At 41.6% G+C, this 16,588-nt stretch overlaps 1 protein-coding gene across 2 annotated transcripts in view; it reads right to left on the bottom strand.

Annotated features, from left to right (window-relative positions):
• LOC144667987 (MAGUK p55 subfamily member 2-like) overlaps window positions 1-14,604 on the bottom strand; it is a 645,437-nt gene extending 630,833 nt beyond the window's left edge. Inside the window, exon 1 of one of the 2 annotated variants that reach the window (XM_078529676.1) lies at window positions 14,359-14,604. The gene's annotated coding sequence lies outside the window, so the exon portion shown is untranslated. Of the gene's footprint in view, window positions 1-13,701; window positions 13,915-14,358 lie in introns of those variants that run through there. The other variant, XM_078529674.1, reaches the window with a different exon arrangement.
• Between the last annotated feature and the right edge of the window lie 1,984 nt (window positions 14,605-16,588).

The raw sequence follows: 16,588 nt of genomic DNA, 5'->3' as shown, positions 1-16,588 counted from the left end.
AAACTGGGAGCTACGAGGAGTATTGGGCCAGTAGTACCTTGTGGTATGTTGCAGCAGAAATTGTACACCACCACTATCTCTTACCTCATGGCCCAGCACATTTCTCAGTTGCGTCCATTGTCAAGCTAGATGGCCAACCCTGGCTCAATGAGGAGTGTAGAAGAGCATACTGGGAGTAGGATTAGATGCGTGTCTCAAAATGAGCTGCCAACCTGGTGAAGCTACAACAGAGGGCTATATTTGTTAAACAATACAAGCAACATGCTATAAAGGCAGAAAAGCAATCCCAAACCAACGTATTAGGTCAAAACTTTACAAGTCCCACTGTACCCAGTCGCAAATGGCAGTGGACAATTAAGCAACTAACGGGGGAGGTTCCATGATCATTCCCATCCTCAATGATGGTGGAGTCCAGCTTGTGAATGTAAAAGAGGAGGCTGAAGTGTTCCCAAGCATTTTCAACCAGAAGTGCAGGATGCATGAGCTTTGTCAGCTTCCACCTAGGGGTATTACCATCACAGATGCCAGTCTTCAACCAAGTTGATTAACTCCAGGTTCTCAGCTGTAGTGCTGAAGACTTGTGCTCTATAATTTGCCAAGTTTCTAGCAAGCTCTACCAGCACAGCTAAAACACTGGCATTTACCTGTAATGTGGAAAATGTCCACAATGTCCTGTCCACAAAATAAAAACAGGACAAATCCAACCCAGCTAATTACCGTGCTCATCAACTTACTCGCAATCTTCAAAGTGATGGAAGAAGTCAAACAATGCTGTCAGTTGGCATTGATGTGCCAATAATCTGATCAATGATACTCAGTTTGGGTTCAGTCAGAATCACTTGGCTCTAGACCCCTGTACAGCCTTGGTCCAAACATGGACACAAGAGCTGAATTGCAGAGCTGAGGAGAGAGTGACTGTCCTGGGCAGCACATAGCAGTGTGACACCAAGGGACTTAGTAAAACAGTTTGAGATGAATGGTTGTCAAGACACAAACTGGATCTTGGTGATCAGGTTATTGGTGTGTTAGTGTCGATTGGTAGTATTGTTGATAACTGCATCAGTTTGATGATGATTGGGAGTAAGCTAATGGGATGATAATCATCCGGTTGAATTTGTCCTGTTTTCTGTGGACAGATAACATCTGGGCAAATTACATTTTACTACATTAAAGGTGATATATCAATGCAAGATGATGTTCTGAGTATCTTCAATTTAAATCGTTCCACCATACCTTCAGCTGCCTAGGCCCTAAACTCTGGAATTTCCTACCTAAACATCTCTGTCCTCCTTTAAAATGCTGTGTAAAATATTCCTCTTCGACTAAGCTTTCAGTCACCTGTTCTAATATCTCCTTACGTGATTTGGTAAAAATTGGATTTGACAGTGCTCCTGTGAAGCATTCTGTGATGAAAGGCACATGCATATAAATGCAAGTTCTTTTTGGTGTTGAAATCAATGGAGATCAGGGCAGGAGGGAACCTCCATTAGCTGAAGCCAGACCCATAAGACATAGGAGCAGTAGGCCATTCAGCCCATCGAGTGTGTTCCACCATTCAATGAGACCATGGCTGATCTGCTAATTCTCAACTCCACTTTCCAGCCTTTTCCCCCCATAACTCTTGATTCCCTTACTGATTAAAAATCCATCTATCTCAGCCTTCAATATACTCAACAACCCAGCCTCTATAGCAATGAATTTCACAGATCAACAACCCTCAGAGAAGAAATTCCTCCTCATCTCTGTCTTAATTGGGCAACCCCTTACTCTGAGATTATGCCCTCTGGTCCCAGACTCTTCAGCAAGGGGAAACAACCTCTCAGCATCTACCCTGTCAAGCCCCCTAAGAATCTTATATGTTTCAATAAAAGGTCGCCTCTCATTCTTCTAAACAATGAGTACAGGCCCAACCTACTCAACTTCTCCTCATAAGAAAATCCCTCCATACCTGGGATCAACCTAGTGTACCTTCTCTGGACTGCCTCCAATGCCATCATATCTTCCCTTAGATAAGGGGACCAAAACTGTTCACAGTATTCTAGGTGTGGTCTGCCTAGTTTAGTTTTAGCAAGGCTTCCCTATTTTTATACCCCATTTGCTTTTAAATAAAGGCCAACATTCCATTTGCCTTCACTATTACCTGTTGAACTTGTATGCTAGCTTTTTAGGATTCATGCACGAGGACCCCCAAATCCCTCTTGTGCTGCAGCTTTCTTCAGTCTTTCTCCATTTAAGTAATATTCAGCTCCTCTATTCTTCCTGTCAAAGTGCATAACCTCACATTTTCCCACGTTATATTCCAACTGCCAAGCTTTTGCCCACTCACTTAACCTGTCTATATCTCTCTGTAAACTCTGTGTCATCCTCACCACTTGCCTTCCCACCTATTTTTGTGTCACCTGCAAACTTGGCAAAGGAAGGCGAGAGAGGTCTTTGGAGGTCCCCATTCACAATTCCTCAGCTAATGAAGCAGCCAATCCCTGCTTTCATCAAGACCCGGGCAACATCAACGCTCGCCACTAACGGGCACAAGTGTCATTTGCACAACAGAAATGTCAAGCAACGACCATCTCTAGCATGAGAGAGCAGAACCACTTCTTGATATTTAGTGGGATTGCCATTGCTAAGTACACCACCATCAGCATTGATGTTTCACCATTGGCCAGAATCTAAACTGGACCAGTCACACAAATGCTACGGCTACCAAAGCAGAGTAGGAGCAAAGTATTCTATGGTCAGCACCTCATCTCTTGGCTCTTGTTTGAGTCAAGGAAAATGCAAAGCTTAATTTCTGCTCTATGTTGAGTTAGCTAATGTTAGAAGAGCTGGTGGTAGATGTGTGATTATGTATCAGTCCCCTTGGGGTAGGGGGTGGAGCGCTTTAGTAATCCTTACTGGCCGTGTGAATAGGCAGCAGATCAGGACAAAAATTGTGTCAAGCTTTCATTATCTATCTGCATAGTTGGAGTTGCCTGCTGACATCAACAATCAAGGTCAGTAATCGCTATTTGCATGAGGTAACAAGGCAACCTCTCCCTTTTAAAATCAGGCAAGCAAAATTAAGAGGGGCAGGCAGAATTTGCATTGGAAGTCTATATTTGTAAAATATTTCTCCAGGAAAAATCCCTTTTCACCAGCACAATGAAGTCATGTAATCCCCAGTTCCACAATGAGAAAATAAACTCTCCGTTGCAAGGTTAAAGTCAGTGGAATTAGAAAAGGGAAACAGACATTTCAAATTCAGCCACAGAGAGATCAGAACCAGAAAACCGCTTAGACGCCCGGATTTTCAGCTTATTAGCCTCACAGACAACACGGCAACAAATGTTTAGCCTCCAGTATGAGGCTGTGTCATTGCAATTTCAGCTTGAAATAAACCAACATTTGAAAGGCTGAAGCGAGCAGGTGAATTAACCCTGATCCCCACAGTTTAAGTTTCAATCCAGCATAACAGAAAATGTTCAAGTCATGAGCTGAAAGATACAGTAATGTAATTTTAAGTCATGGACTGGTCTCAGCATGTTTCAGCCCCCAAAATGCCCGATCAAGAGGCAAGAAGATGACCCCAAGGAGGAAATGATCATTTTAAGGCTGATGTATTCTCATTGTTGGGGGGGGGGTGGAGGGGGGAGTGGGGCGCGGCATTTTTGTGCTTTGTTTTATTGACTTTGGAAACGCTCGTCTCTTTTTCATCTTTGTTCCTGATAGGCAGCAACTAACTATACACTTCTCTCCATGAAATATATTTAAAAAGGATTATTGCAATGTGGAGCAGGAAGGACATTTCCCAGTCTTTTCACTGCATTCACAAGGTAGAGGTATAGCTGTGGGCCTCAAAGTTAACCGGAGGTGGGGTTTCTATTCCTTACCTGGAATCTAGACAGAATCTTCTTCACTTGCAGTGATTTAGAAGATAGCTGACTGGGCTAAGGCAAGAGTCGTGACCCCTGCCTAGCACACTCTATTGCTCTAGTATGACCTTTTCAAAATTGCTCTATTTTTTCTCCCCCCCCAGTTGCAAGCTGTTTATAGGGCAAATAAAGCAATCAACTGGTTTTGCCTTCACTCGGGGTGATAAGGTCAGGAGATCAACGTGCAACACAGCAGCAAGGTTTGATTTCTGACAGTTCTGACAGATGAGTTTGACTCCTGCAACTCCTTGTGCCTATAAAGGAGCTCTTGCCATGAAAGAGAGCAGACAGTGTGAGAATGCTTAGCCAGCTTTGAGAAATGTTGAAGGCCCAAATGAGTGGGAGTTAAATTTAGCTTCTTCCAAATGGAGGGCTCATGACAGCTTTAGCTTCAAAGCTGATGGCACTGACAACTTTGCTCCTACATAAGCTCTGGATAATAGGAAGTGCCGAGATGTTTCGTCGTTGAAAGATTACTAATTTTATTGCACGGGAAATGCACCACCGTCCACGGCTGTATTTTTGCTATTGGGGGAAGCTTGTGCCAATAGGGTGAATTTGTAGAATTTGTTCTTGTATATTTACTTTATATTGACTGATCTGTTCATTCACATATATGAATGACTAATGGCTAATTCAAGTTGCACTTTTCTATATATTTGGAAGATTTCATGAAAAAGGTAACAGAAACTTTGCACCGAGAAGAATTTGCTTAATTTTGGCCATTAATCAATGTTTCACTATGCTGCAAGCAATTAGGAACGCAAATGATATTAGCCTTTATTACAAAGGGATTAGAGTGTAGGAACGAAGAAATCTTCCTGGAATTGTACAGCTACATGGTGAGACCACAACTGGAGAACTATTTACAGGCCTCCTGACCCAAGGAAGGATATACCAGCCATGGAGGGAGTACAATATACCAAAGGGAGCTATCCCACAGCTACCTCGACTACAGCTCCTCACACCCCGCTTCCTGTAAGGACTCCATCCCATTCTCTCAGTTCCTTCGCCTCTGTCGCATCTGTTCTGATGATGCCACTTTCAAAAACAGTTCCTCTGACGTGTCTTTCTTCTTCCTTAACCGAGGTTTTCCACCCACGATGGTTGACAGGGCCCTCAACCGTGTCCGGCCCATCTCCCGTGCATCTGCCCTTACACCTTCCTCTCCCTCCCAGAACCATGACAGGGTCCCCCTTGTCCTCACTTATCAACCCACTAGCCTCCGCATTCAAAGGATCATCCTCCGCCATTTCCGCCAACTCCAGCATGACGCCACCACCAAATACATCTTCCCTTCACCCCCCCTGGCGGCATTCTGCAGGGATCATTCCCTCTGGGACACCCTGGTCCACTCCTTCATCGCCCCCTACACCTCAACCCCCTCCCACGGCACCTTCCCATGTAACTGCAGAAGGTGCAACACCTGCCCCTTTACTTCCCCTCTCCTCACCATCCAAGGGCCCAAACACTCCTTTCAAGTGAAGCAGCATTTCACTTGCACTTCCCTCAATTTAGTCTACTGCATTCGCTGCTCCCAATGCAGTTTCCTCTACATTGGAGAGACCAAACGCAGACTGGGTGACCGCTTTGCGGAACACCTTCGGTCTGTCCACAAGCATGACCCAGACCTCCCTGTCGCTTGCCATTTCAACACTCCACCCTGCTCTCATGCCCACATGTCTGTCCTTGGCTTGCTGCATTGTTCCAGTGAAGCTCAACGCAAACTGGATGAACAGCACCTCATCTTCCGACTAGGCACTTTACAGCCTTCCGGACTGAATATTGAGTTCAACAATTTTAGATCATGAACTCTCTCCTCCATCCCCACCCCCTTTTTTCCAATAATTTATATAGATTTTTCTTTTCCCACCTATTTCCATTATTTTTAATATGTATTTCCATCCATTGTTTTATCTCTACATTTTAGCCTATTTCGATCCCTTCCCCCCACCCCACCCCCACTAGGCCTACCTGTACCTTGTTTGTCCTGCTTTCTACCCTTAAAGTCACCTATTAGCACATTTCTTAGATAATATCACCACCTTCAACACCTCTTTGTCCTTTTGTCTATCTCCACCTATCACTGGCCCTCTATCCAGCTCTACTTGTCCCACCCCCCCTTAAACCAGCTTATATTTCACCTCTTTTCTATTTTTCCTTAGTTCTGTTGAAGAGTCATACGGACTCGAAACGTTAACTGTGTTCCTCTCCGCAGACGCTGTCAGACCTGCTGAGTTTTTCCAGGTATTTTTATTTTTACCAAAGGGAGTAGTGGCTTAAGTCTTTCAAATTGCCAGCACTCATGATCTGGGGGGAGATGGCGGCGTAGTGGTAGTGTCACTGGACTATAATCCAGAGGCCCAAGCTAATGCCCTGGAGGACATGGGTTCAAATCCCACCATGCAGTTAGTGGAATTTAAATTCAATTAATAAATCTGGCATTGAAAGCTAGTCTCAGTAATGGTGACTGTGAAACTAGCATCATTGTCATAAAAACCCATCTGGTTCACTAATGCCCTTTAGGGAAGGAAATCTGCCATCCTTACTTTACCTGGTCTGGCCTACACATCACTCCAGACCAGACACACAGCAATGTGGTTGACTGCCCTCTGAAATGGCTTACCAAATCACCCAGTTCTAGAGCAATTAGGGGTGGGCAACAAATGCTGGTCATACCAGTGACACCCCATCCCATCAAAGAATTAAAATAAAAACTAATGGCCACTCAGGTAAAGATAAGACATGGTACTCAGCAACTGTTGATCAGTAGCTCAAATGAGGCTGTCAATGCATCCAAAGATAGGCAACAGGTGAATATTGAAGAGGAAAATAGAGGCTGTAAAATTAACAATGAATTATATAAATTTGTTTAATGCTAAAATCTGTCAATAATACACAAAATTCCAGAGTGAAACAGAGTGCTTTAATCCAGTGGTCCAATTTCCACACTCTAATGTACAGTATTATTTTACTACTGCTGTCTCAGAGATAATACATGACAATAAATTGTGGCAAACACTATTGTTTATTAGTTACACTTGGGAAAGTTTAACCAACAAGTACGTGCAAAGGCAAGTTCCTATTGAGAAAGGAGAGCAGTAAGTCCTTAAGCAAAAACAGTAATGCATGGCATTGACATCTGGAGCTTGAATGCATCTTATTCTGTGTAAAAGAGCATAGAAAGTAGAGCATATCATATTCAAAAATCATACCTACAAGTCAATAATGGATGCATATACAGTATGAAATATACATATACTCACATAAAAAACTAAGACATTGCTTTGAAATTTATTTGGTGTAGATTTGATAGATAAAAACTCAAAAAAAATCTAGATTTGACTTTCACCATTAGATGGTTTCTGAAGGATATTAAAATTAAAGGTATTTTTCTTGTTAAAACTTCAGAATTGAAACTTGCAGATAATATGTATAGCTGACTCTAACTAGTGTGACGACCTTTGACTTTGAAGTAGTATAGTAAGGAAAATTTGTAATTTCTTTAAAAAGGTCAATGGAATTTGTATTTGTTTTTAAAGCATGTGAAGCATCTTGAAAAGAGGACTCTCACGCGTTTTTATCAATTGTAGAGAAATCAATTGTAATTTTTTTTTGCATAATGAGAAATATTGGTCCATGTGACCTGGTAACCCATAATCTGTAAGCAGTATCAACAAGAAGGAAGTTAAGAATAAAAGCCATGTGGCTGGCAGACACAAAGGAGAGCTACAAGCAGAGAAGCCGAAGGGTGAATGTGATCTGCGCTTAGATGTAGACATAAAGAGAAAGCATACAGAGGAACACAGAATTCTTGTAAGGAGAAGCAGCAGAACTCTCGGGAAGAGGTCAGTTTTTCTGTTTTGCAGAAAAGGAGACAGTAGCTCTTTAGAGGTTCTGTAAGAGCTGGCTAAAAAACGATCCAAAACCTGGAAAACTGTGTGAATAGCCCAGAGACTCTAAAGAGCTGCGTGATTTCCAGAACTGGCCAAACCATGAACCAGGATGTCATTGGTTGATCAGTTGAAAAGAAAATCTAGAAAGCTACACCATCAGGACTGTCATGACCCTAAGAAGAGAGGGTTTGTAGTGCCTTGCTGATGATAATCGTACCCACGAAACTCGGTGAGAACTGTCGTCGGATAGGACTCCTGACCTCCCCTGCATGATAAAGAACAGCATATTGTGGAACTGTGTAGTTATGTAGTGCCACATGTCTCTGGGGAGTCATGCGGACGCTTGTGGTTGCGTAAGATATATCTTTGTTGTATCGACCACTTAAAAAGTGAAATTTACCTTTTTACTTGAAGTATCATTTGACTGTTAATTAATGTTTAATTTACATTGGTTTGTTTTGGTTTGTGTTAAAGTAAAAATTACAGAAGTGAAATCTTGTTGGTAAGTTCTTCATTTGGAGGTCATTTAGTAAATTTGGTTTACAATTCCCCCAGACTGTACTGCAGGTCTGCTTTCACATCAAGTAACTCACTGCTAAAAATGGGGATCAAAAATCATCTAGTTGGCTCTTATCACGGGTTCAAAACATTGACACAACATCATCAAACATGAGAAGTTTATATCTTGTGAGAAGCTCCCTGCAACTCAGATGATACTATTTCATAATGGCAATTATAACTGTACAACATATTATGCTGCTGCTAAAGGGCAGCTGTGCTTAGCATTAAAGCATCTCCACAGAGTCCAGTTGCTTTAAATAGGTCTGTGTGAGGTAAATTAGAGCTTAAACACAGATTTAAGATTGGCAGGTGTATATAAATTCCTGGCTTCAGATAACGGTAAACCAGCAAAAAAAAACTTTAATTTGATTTTACATTTTGAGTTTTAGCACATTGTGTATAATCACAGAATGATACACCATGTAAGGAGGTCATTTGGCCCATCATGCCTGTGCCAGCTCTTTGATGGAGCTATTAAATTAGTCCCAATCCCCTGTTCTTTCCCCACAGCCCTGTATTTTTTTTTCCTTCCAAGTGTTTATCTAAGCCCCTTTTGAAAGTTACTATTTAATCAACATCCACCACCCTTTCAGGCAGTGCATTCCAAATCACAGTGACTCATATACACAAATAAAAAGAATAATAAATCTGATAATTTATGAGCTTGCTTCTTCCCTGCCGCACACATAAGCATTGGTAATGACTAAAAAAAAAAGACATGTCGACAATCTATTTATTCTTTAGGTTATTAAATCACTCGTCGCAGGCTTTCACATGAGATAAAAACCGCAATTAGTAACCTAAACTTTATCAAGTCCAAATACTTAGGTATAATTTTACTTGCTAAACCTTTATTTTTAAGACCAGGCGATGGTTTCTAAATTCAACATGAATAAATTTATTGATGAACAAGAATGTTGATTGGGGCCATTGGCTCAATGAATTCCAATGTTTTAGCAAAGATTTTTGAGCACACGAGTGTTACACAAACACACACTTCAACTGAAGAGAACCATTTGTTTAATCAGCTAAAATGTATTTCAGAGAGAGAGAGATGATTGCTGTTCTCTTGAAGACTCAGAATGTTTATCTCAGAGAGCAGCTGAGCTACAGAAAACAGGACAATCTCAGATTCAATTCCCAATCTGTACAGAGTTAGCTGAGCTCAGCCAAGAAGGCAATAGGGGCTTTACAATTGGTATCAGTGCCCTGTGGTGGAAAAGGCAGAGTTATTCCAGCACTTCTGCTCTGATCAGAATCACCCCAGTTGGATGTCAAATAAAGACAGATTCAGGCTTAGCTTTGATGTCCCCTGTGATCAGTAGCTCGTCAGATAATACCACAGTCAGTTTGCTGATAGTTTGCGAATACCAAAGAAGGACTGGGGCTGGTGGAAACAGTCCACATTAAGGTCTTCTGTGGTGGGGGGTGGGGGGAGGGAGGGGATGGAAAATTGAAAACTGGCAAAGAAAAATAAATTGTGTCATTAATGGAAAATAACAGAAATACCCATGAAGAATACAATTACTCAAGACTGTTCTTCAGGGCTATTACAAGCTAAAAGTGTAAAGGCAAATCCATCAGAAAGACCTTGATCATAAAATCATGGAAAAATTTATTACCAGCAAACAGCTAATTAATTACTAAAGCAAAAGACTGTGGATATGAGAAATCTGAAATAAAAGCAAAATATGATGGGAATACTCAGTGGGTCTGGGCAGTAATGTTCAATGACCATTTTGATGAAAGGTTATCAACCTTAAATGTTATTGGGCTGAATTTTGCCATCATGGTAAGGGTCCTGACAACCAACCAGAAAGCCAGGGATGATCTGGCCTCGGCCATTTGTGGAGCCCCCAGCTGCATTTTTTAGGGGTCAGGCAATTAGTTGCCATCAGGGCTGCCATCCCTTTAAAGGATAGCTGCCTGCCCCCAGGTGCTGCAACCAATTGGAGAGCTGGCAGCTCATCAGTCTCAGCAGCGACACATGGAGCTGTGGCCACTGCTGGGAATGCACATAGAAGAGGAGGATGCTATGGAAGTTCACCATCCTCTCTGCTAGGTAAGTGGGGTCTGGGTTGCTACGGTGGCAGCCATTGCTACTAGAAGCCCCTTTATGGGCCACAGCGCACTCAAATAGGAGGACCCCACTCAACCCTACAGGGAGTCCACCAGGGTTCACCATGTGGCAGAGGGTCCACCCACTGCTGGTACGATGTCAGTGGTAGCAGGAAGAGGCCTGACTTAAGTGGCTCAGTTGACCTCTGGGTGATAATACAAATTTGATACTCCGATGTGGTAGCACCAATTTTAACATTACCACGATCGACCAAATCATCTGCCCCCATTAACCTAGCTAGACAAAAGAGATTGAAAAATGACCCAGTTAATTGATTAACCAAGGTGAACAACCTTTCTCCAATTCTAAAACTGATTCAAAACCTCTCAAAGAAGATATGGAGTACGTTCAGTGTACAATTAGAATCAGTTGCACAACAAATGGGTGCAAGCAGGTAGGATGTTTAATGGAATAAAAGGCAATATTTTGACTAGTAGCACAGGCGCCTTCTACTACCTGTTTCCAAATTGTTGTTGTACTTGTCAATCCCCATTCAATGGAGCTTGCATTTGTTCAGACACATTAACACAAGCAAACAAATCACAAAACCCATCTAAATAAATTTGCCAGCATGGACATGTAAAGTACATTTCATACTGCATTCATACTGGTATCAAATAAGACTGGAGATATTGTTACACTTGACAAAAAAAACTGTGAAATGTATTTTCAGTCTCTTATTTATTGCCTGACCAAAATACACATGTACGTTTGTAATACCCTAACCCCTGTGAAGAATGAGCTTAATCTCGATAAACTGGTTTCTGAGGGAGGCTAATTATTAAACAATGTTTCCAGAGTTCAACGTGTTTCATTTAGAGGCCCAGCTTTTTGAGAGATGGACGTTTTTTTCCATGTTGATTTAAAACCAAAATCTCTAAAAAATACTTTGCCCACCCCCCAACAAGTTCCCCAATTTCAGAAAATTCCTGGAACTCTGGGGCTAAATTCTTCCAACCATGAAAAGCAACATACGGACAGCAGCTAATAAGCAGTCAACCAGGTTGTTGTTGCAGCTATTGCTGCCAAAGTTTATGATGGAACAAACACTTTAATAGGCAGAATAGGATTGCAGGAATGTGACTTTTAGTGAATCAGTCATGCACTCTTCCTGGGACACAGTCTGCCTGATAAGGCAGTGATCAAAACCTTCAACTCCAAAAGACAATCCACAATGCCTTAGGCCTAAATCTCTGTTCTAAATGACACAAAATAACAAACGTGTGGTTCAGTTCAATTTCAGAATTCAGTAATATCAATGAACTACTCCCTCACTATTCCTATGACATCCGATTTCACTAAAACCTTGAACATTTTGCCATCCACCAGTGTATGATAATATTAAGTTAATGGTAATATAGTACAACAGATAACTACTATAGATAATAAGGAGCATCTCAATTAGTTCTAATACAAGAGTAAAGTACTACAAATGCTGGAAAACTGAAATAAAACAGAAAATGCTGGAAAACCTCACCTGATATGGCAGCATCTACGGAGAGAGAAACTTAGTTAACATTTCAGGCTGCTGACCCTTCATCAGATCCACTCTAAGGGTCACCAACCTGAAACGTTAACCGTTTCTCTCTGCACAGATGCTACCAGACCTGCTGAATATTTCTGGCATTTTCCGTTTTTGTCTGGATTAGCTGCCATGTACAGGTGAAAGCAAGGTGGGATTTCAAATGATAATTCATTCCATTACCCAAACAATAGGTATTAAAGGTGGCATTTTGAACAAAAATGTCCTTTCATTCCTGGTTGTTTTTATAAAGAGGATAAATAACATAAAGCTAAAAGAAAAAGTGATGCAATTAATTATCATTAAATTCTTTGACCCCTGGGACTTGTCTCAAATCCAGTCATACTGACAAGATGGAAGTCTTTTCTGACAGCCAGCTGCTAGATCCTAAGTTAGTTTTGGCAGTCTCAACTGCACAGCAGAACTAACCACAGTACAAACCACTATGTTATTAAATTGACAATCTCACTCTGGTACTATTAGAATGTATGGTAATGGGAAATAGAAAAATTATTCATGGTTTATTAATGGCTGTACCCTTTAGATAAGGACTAATGCATGTTGTTGGGGTAGTGTAGAGGGAACATTACTCTAATTGGCTGTGCTTTCTGTAAGGGGTCAATGTCAACAATATTTCTCTACAGTAGAAAAATATTCATATTCCCAGTACTGTCACCCTTCAGTTCAAGATTCAATCTTAAAAAGATATAAAACAATCATGAAAACGAAAAAAACACTAATCGAGCATCCAACATGACAAACTCTGAGGCCACAATCATTTTACAATCGTTTATCATCAGTTTTCACTGCTATTTTATAGAAATATGCAACTTCTTTAAACTGATATAGCCTAAAGCTCAAACAGCCTTATAGAACAATGACATTATACCACCTCCAGAAGGTCCTTTTCAAAAGGACACTGGTGCAGTTACAATAGAGCCAATACGTTCATTCCTTATTAGCGCCAGGCTTGAAGAGTCAATACTAATTTCGCAGTGGAAGGTCCCCCCCAGACCTGTCATTGTATAGCAACTCCACCAAATCTCTTTCCACTGGGACAATGTACCCCTCACCAACATCTGGACACACTCCAGGTTGATTAAATAGCTCATACACCTATGAAGAGAACCTCAACCCGAGTGCGAAGTCCGATGCCGATAGAATATGGTGCACCCTAGCCTGGAATACAATCCGCTCATGATCCGACCGGCGGTAGGACCCAGAAGAATTCTCTGCCAATGTATGAAGACGTTGAGTGGTCAGGAAGAGGTTCGACTGGTCAGCCAGCGAGGCCTTAAAATAACCTGAATACAAAAAATTATTTTTTCCCCCCCCAAGTGTATTTATACAACATGTCAATTTCCCTCTTCGAGTGGCCTCAAGAAACGCCAGATAAATGAAACCAGAGCTGAGTGATAAAAGCATTCACTTTACATGAGAATACGCCCTTTAACATCCCAGCTTCTCAATAGTCAATTACTTGCATGATCAAGACGTCAGGGAACATTTAATGAGTGAATACTAAAAGCCCAGATCACGGATCTGTATTTAATGCCACCCAAGGAGAGTCACATCTTGGTTGCAGTTTGTATCTAAAATGCAATTACTCTGGCGCTTGTTACATTTTCACCAATTGTGCAGATTTAAAAAAAAGTTGCAAGTAGATGGCACACGGTGTAAATCAGACCCTACCTTGTATTATTATTTTTTTTTCGCGCAAAAGCCTCCCTTTTGCTCCAGTGTATCTTCTAGAGTGCCGTGTTGGTTTCCCCAGCGTAACAAGAGCTGCTGTCAATTCGGTCTCATCCACTGACTCTTAAAGTGGCAATGCTCCGCTGCCTGGCGTGGGAGCTTTAAACCCGCCGCGGCTCTGATGCCTCGTGGATAATGCGGGGGCATGTTCCTCCCCCCCCCAAAAAAAAACCCCGCTTGAAACTTACTGGAGCAATCCCCCCCCACCTCCCACAAGGTGGTTTGCCTAGTCTTAGCGCAGTTCAAGGGAAATCAGTTCGTTCCCAATTTACATAAATCACTGCCCCAAGTTCAGGCAGGAGTGAAGCCAGATCAGTTAACAAAATATATTTTCAGTTCCAGGGATGTTGCCGAACTACATTCTTCATTTGCCCTTGTCAAATCCAGATTTATATGGAGAGTGCAGTTTTATTTATTCTTTGCTGCTAACATCTGTATCTTCATAATCGTGGCTATGTCTTGATTCACTTCGTGCTATCTTCCCTTAATTCCTGTTTAGTATAATACTACATTCACACTACGCAAAATCAATTCCCCAAACCTCGGGTCACTTATTAAAAAAACAAATGAAACATTGCCTAATTAGCCCTCACTTACCAGGTTTCGGGAAGGGAATGGGATGCCAATGTGATGTGACTTGGTTGCCGATGATGAATTGGGTTTTTTATCTTATTCCTCACATGGTATAGGGAAAGTGCTCCCATGATGTTTTAGGCCCTTGCCTCAAATTTTCTTTGGCTTCCTGTGAATGAAAAAGGCTCACTTTCTTCAGTGGAAGAAGAAACCAAAGAAAAACTCAAAAACAGACCGGAGAAAGGGCACTCAAATCACGAGGAAAACAGACCAAAAATCTGTGCGCCAGTCAAATTACAAATTAATAAATATTTAAGATAGAGCATCCCTGGTTCATAAACATATCATTCTGCAAACAATGTTCTTGCCTGAGTACTAGTGCCAGCTAAAGTACAATCAATGGACAGGTCTGTGTCACACTATGTGGAATGAGTTGGCAACCTGCAAGTTACCAACCTATTCTGCTACTCTCGAAATGGCAGCCTGCCAAGTAAGGAGCTAAATGATATTTTTTGCTTGCGTCTTGAGTAGTTGCCTACAAAGCAACAGTGAAAGTGTCGAACTATCCCTGCTTCCAAATCACTATTATAATGATTGTAGCTTCTGTGAATAGGATCCTGACTACAAAATCAATTGTAACATTTCTCTAGTCGGTTAAAATGAAGGGTGGCTAAACAGAATCATTTTTAAGGTACTTTACTTTGCCATTGTACCCCACACATATAATGCATCAACATTCTGATGCCTCCTTAAGGAAATCATTATGTTTCTGCATCACACCACTGAGGAAACCCAACATTTCAGGTCCAGCAAAGGTCCTGCAACATACTCAACTAATGTTGTCCACTAGTTCCGTCAACAAGCACTTTGGCTGACAATGGGAATTGGCTTCTTTCCATCGCTGAATGCTATTAGGAATGAAGAATCATACACTAACCCCATCCTGCCAAATACTGAGATCAATCGCAAATGGTGGAAATTTTTTTCTTTTGTTGCTGTCAGTTTTCAAAGCAAAAAGAAGTTAGTGTAGTTCCAATTAGTTACAATGGGTTAACAGTACCAAACTACCTGTCATTTGACAAAAGAGTGAAGCAGTAGGAGTTGCTGCACTGAGGTAGCAGTTAAAGTCCATCGTTACAACAGAACCAAAGAAATTTTGAGTCCAACTATCACTACAACAACGGGAATGTCTTTTTTATAATGCAATGTTCACTATTTTGAATCCAAATATTAAATATTTGGAAGTAATATTTAGACACACAGTTTGTACCAGTTCTAACTGTATGTCATCTTAAGGATGTAATATCTTCACCCGTTTAATCTTGATCCCGACAACGCATTCTTATTACATCTGACAAGGACTGTCCCATGAAAACAGATACTGAGGGTGGATCCAACTAGCTATATGAAATGTCAGGAAAAAACACTAGAGATAAAAGGTCACCTCATAACATTGCCTGACCTCACCCTGCCTCCATATATCTGCTACCCATGTTGTTACCCTCCATAAATTTGAGCTCATCCAAATTTCTGCTGCTTGTATCCTAACATGCACCAAGTCCTGTTCACATATCAGTATAAAACGCTGGTTAGGCCACAGCTAGAGTATTGCGTACAGTTCTGGAATCCGCATTATAGGAAGGATGTGATTGCACTAGAGAGAGTGCAGAGGAGATTTACCAGGATGTTGCCTGGGCTGGAGAGTTTTAGTTATGAGAAGAGATTGGATAGACTGGGGTTATTTTCCCTGGAGCGGAGATTGAGGGGGAACATGATTGAGGTGTTTAAAATTATGAGGGGCATAGATAGGGTAGACAGGAAGGAACCTTTCCCCTTGGTGGAGGGGTCAATAATCAGAGGACATAGATTTAAGGTAAGGGGCAGGAGGTTTAGAGGGAATGTGAGGAAGAATCTTTTTCACCCAGAGGGTGGTGGGAATCTGGAACTCACTGCCTGAAACTCACTGCCTGATACCTTCATAACATTTAAGAAGTATTTGGATGTGCACTTGCGATGCCATGGCATACAAGGCTATGGGCCTAGTGCTGGAAAATGGGATTAGAATACCTAGGTACTTGTTTGACCGGCGCAGACTTGATGGGCCGAAGGGCCTTTTTCTGTGCTGCAGACCTCTATGACCCTATGGCTGTATGACTCCATGCTTGCTGCCATGCTTGCTAACTTACACTGGCCTGCAGTCCTCAATTTTAAAATTCTCAATCTTGTTCCACAGCCCACCATGTACTCACCCCTC

This window comes from Cetorhinus maximus, chromosome 25 (assembly GCF_964194155.1).
Source record: "Cetorhinus maximus chromosome 25, sCetMax3.hap1.1, whole genome shotgun sequence".
NCBI classification, from domain to species: Eukaryota; Metazoa; Chordata; class Chondrichthyes; order Lamniformes; family Cetorhinidae; genus Cetorhinus; species Cetorhinus maximus.
Note: the sequence above shows the minus strand (reverse complement) of the source record. Positions and strands in the feature narration are given on the sequence as shown.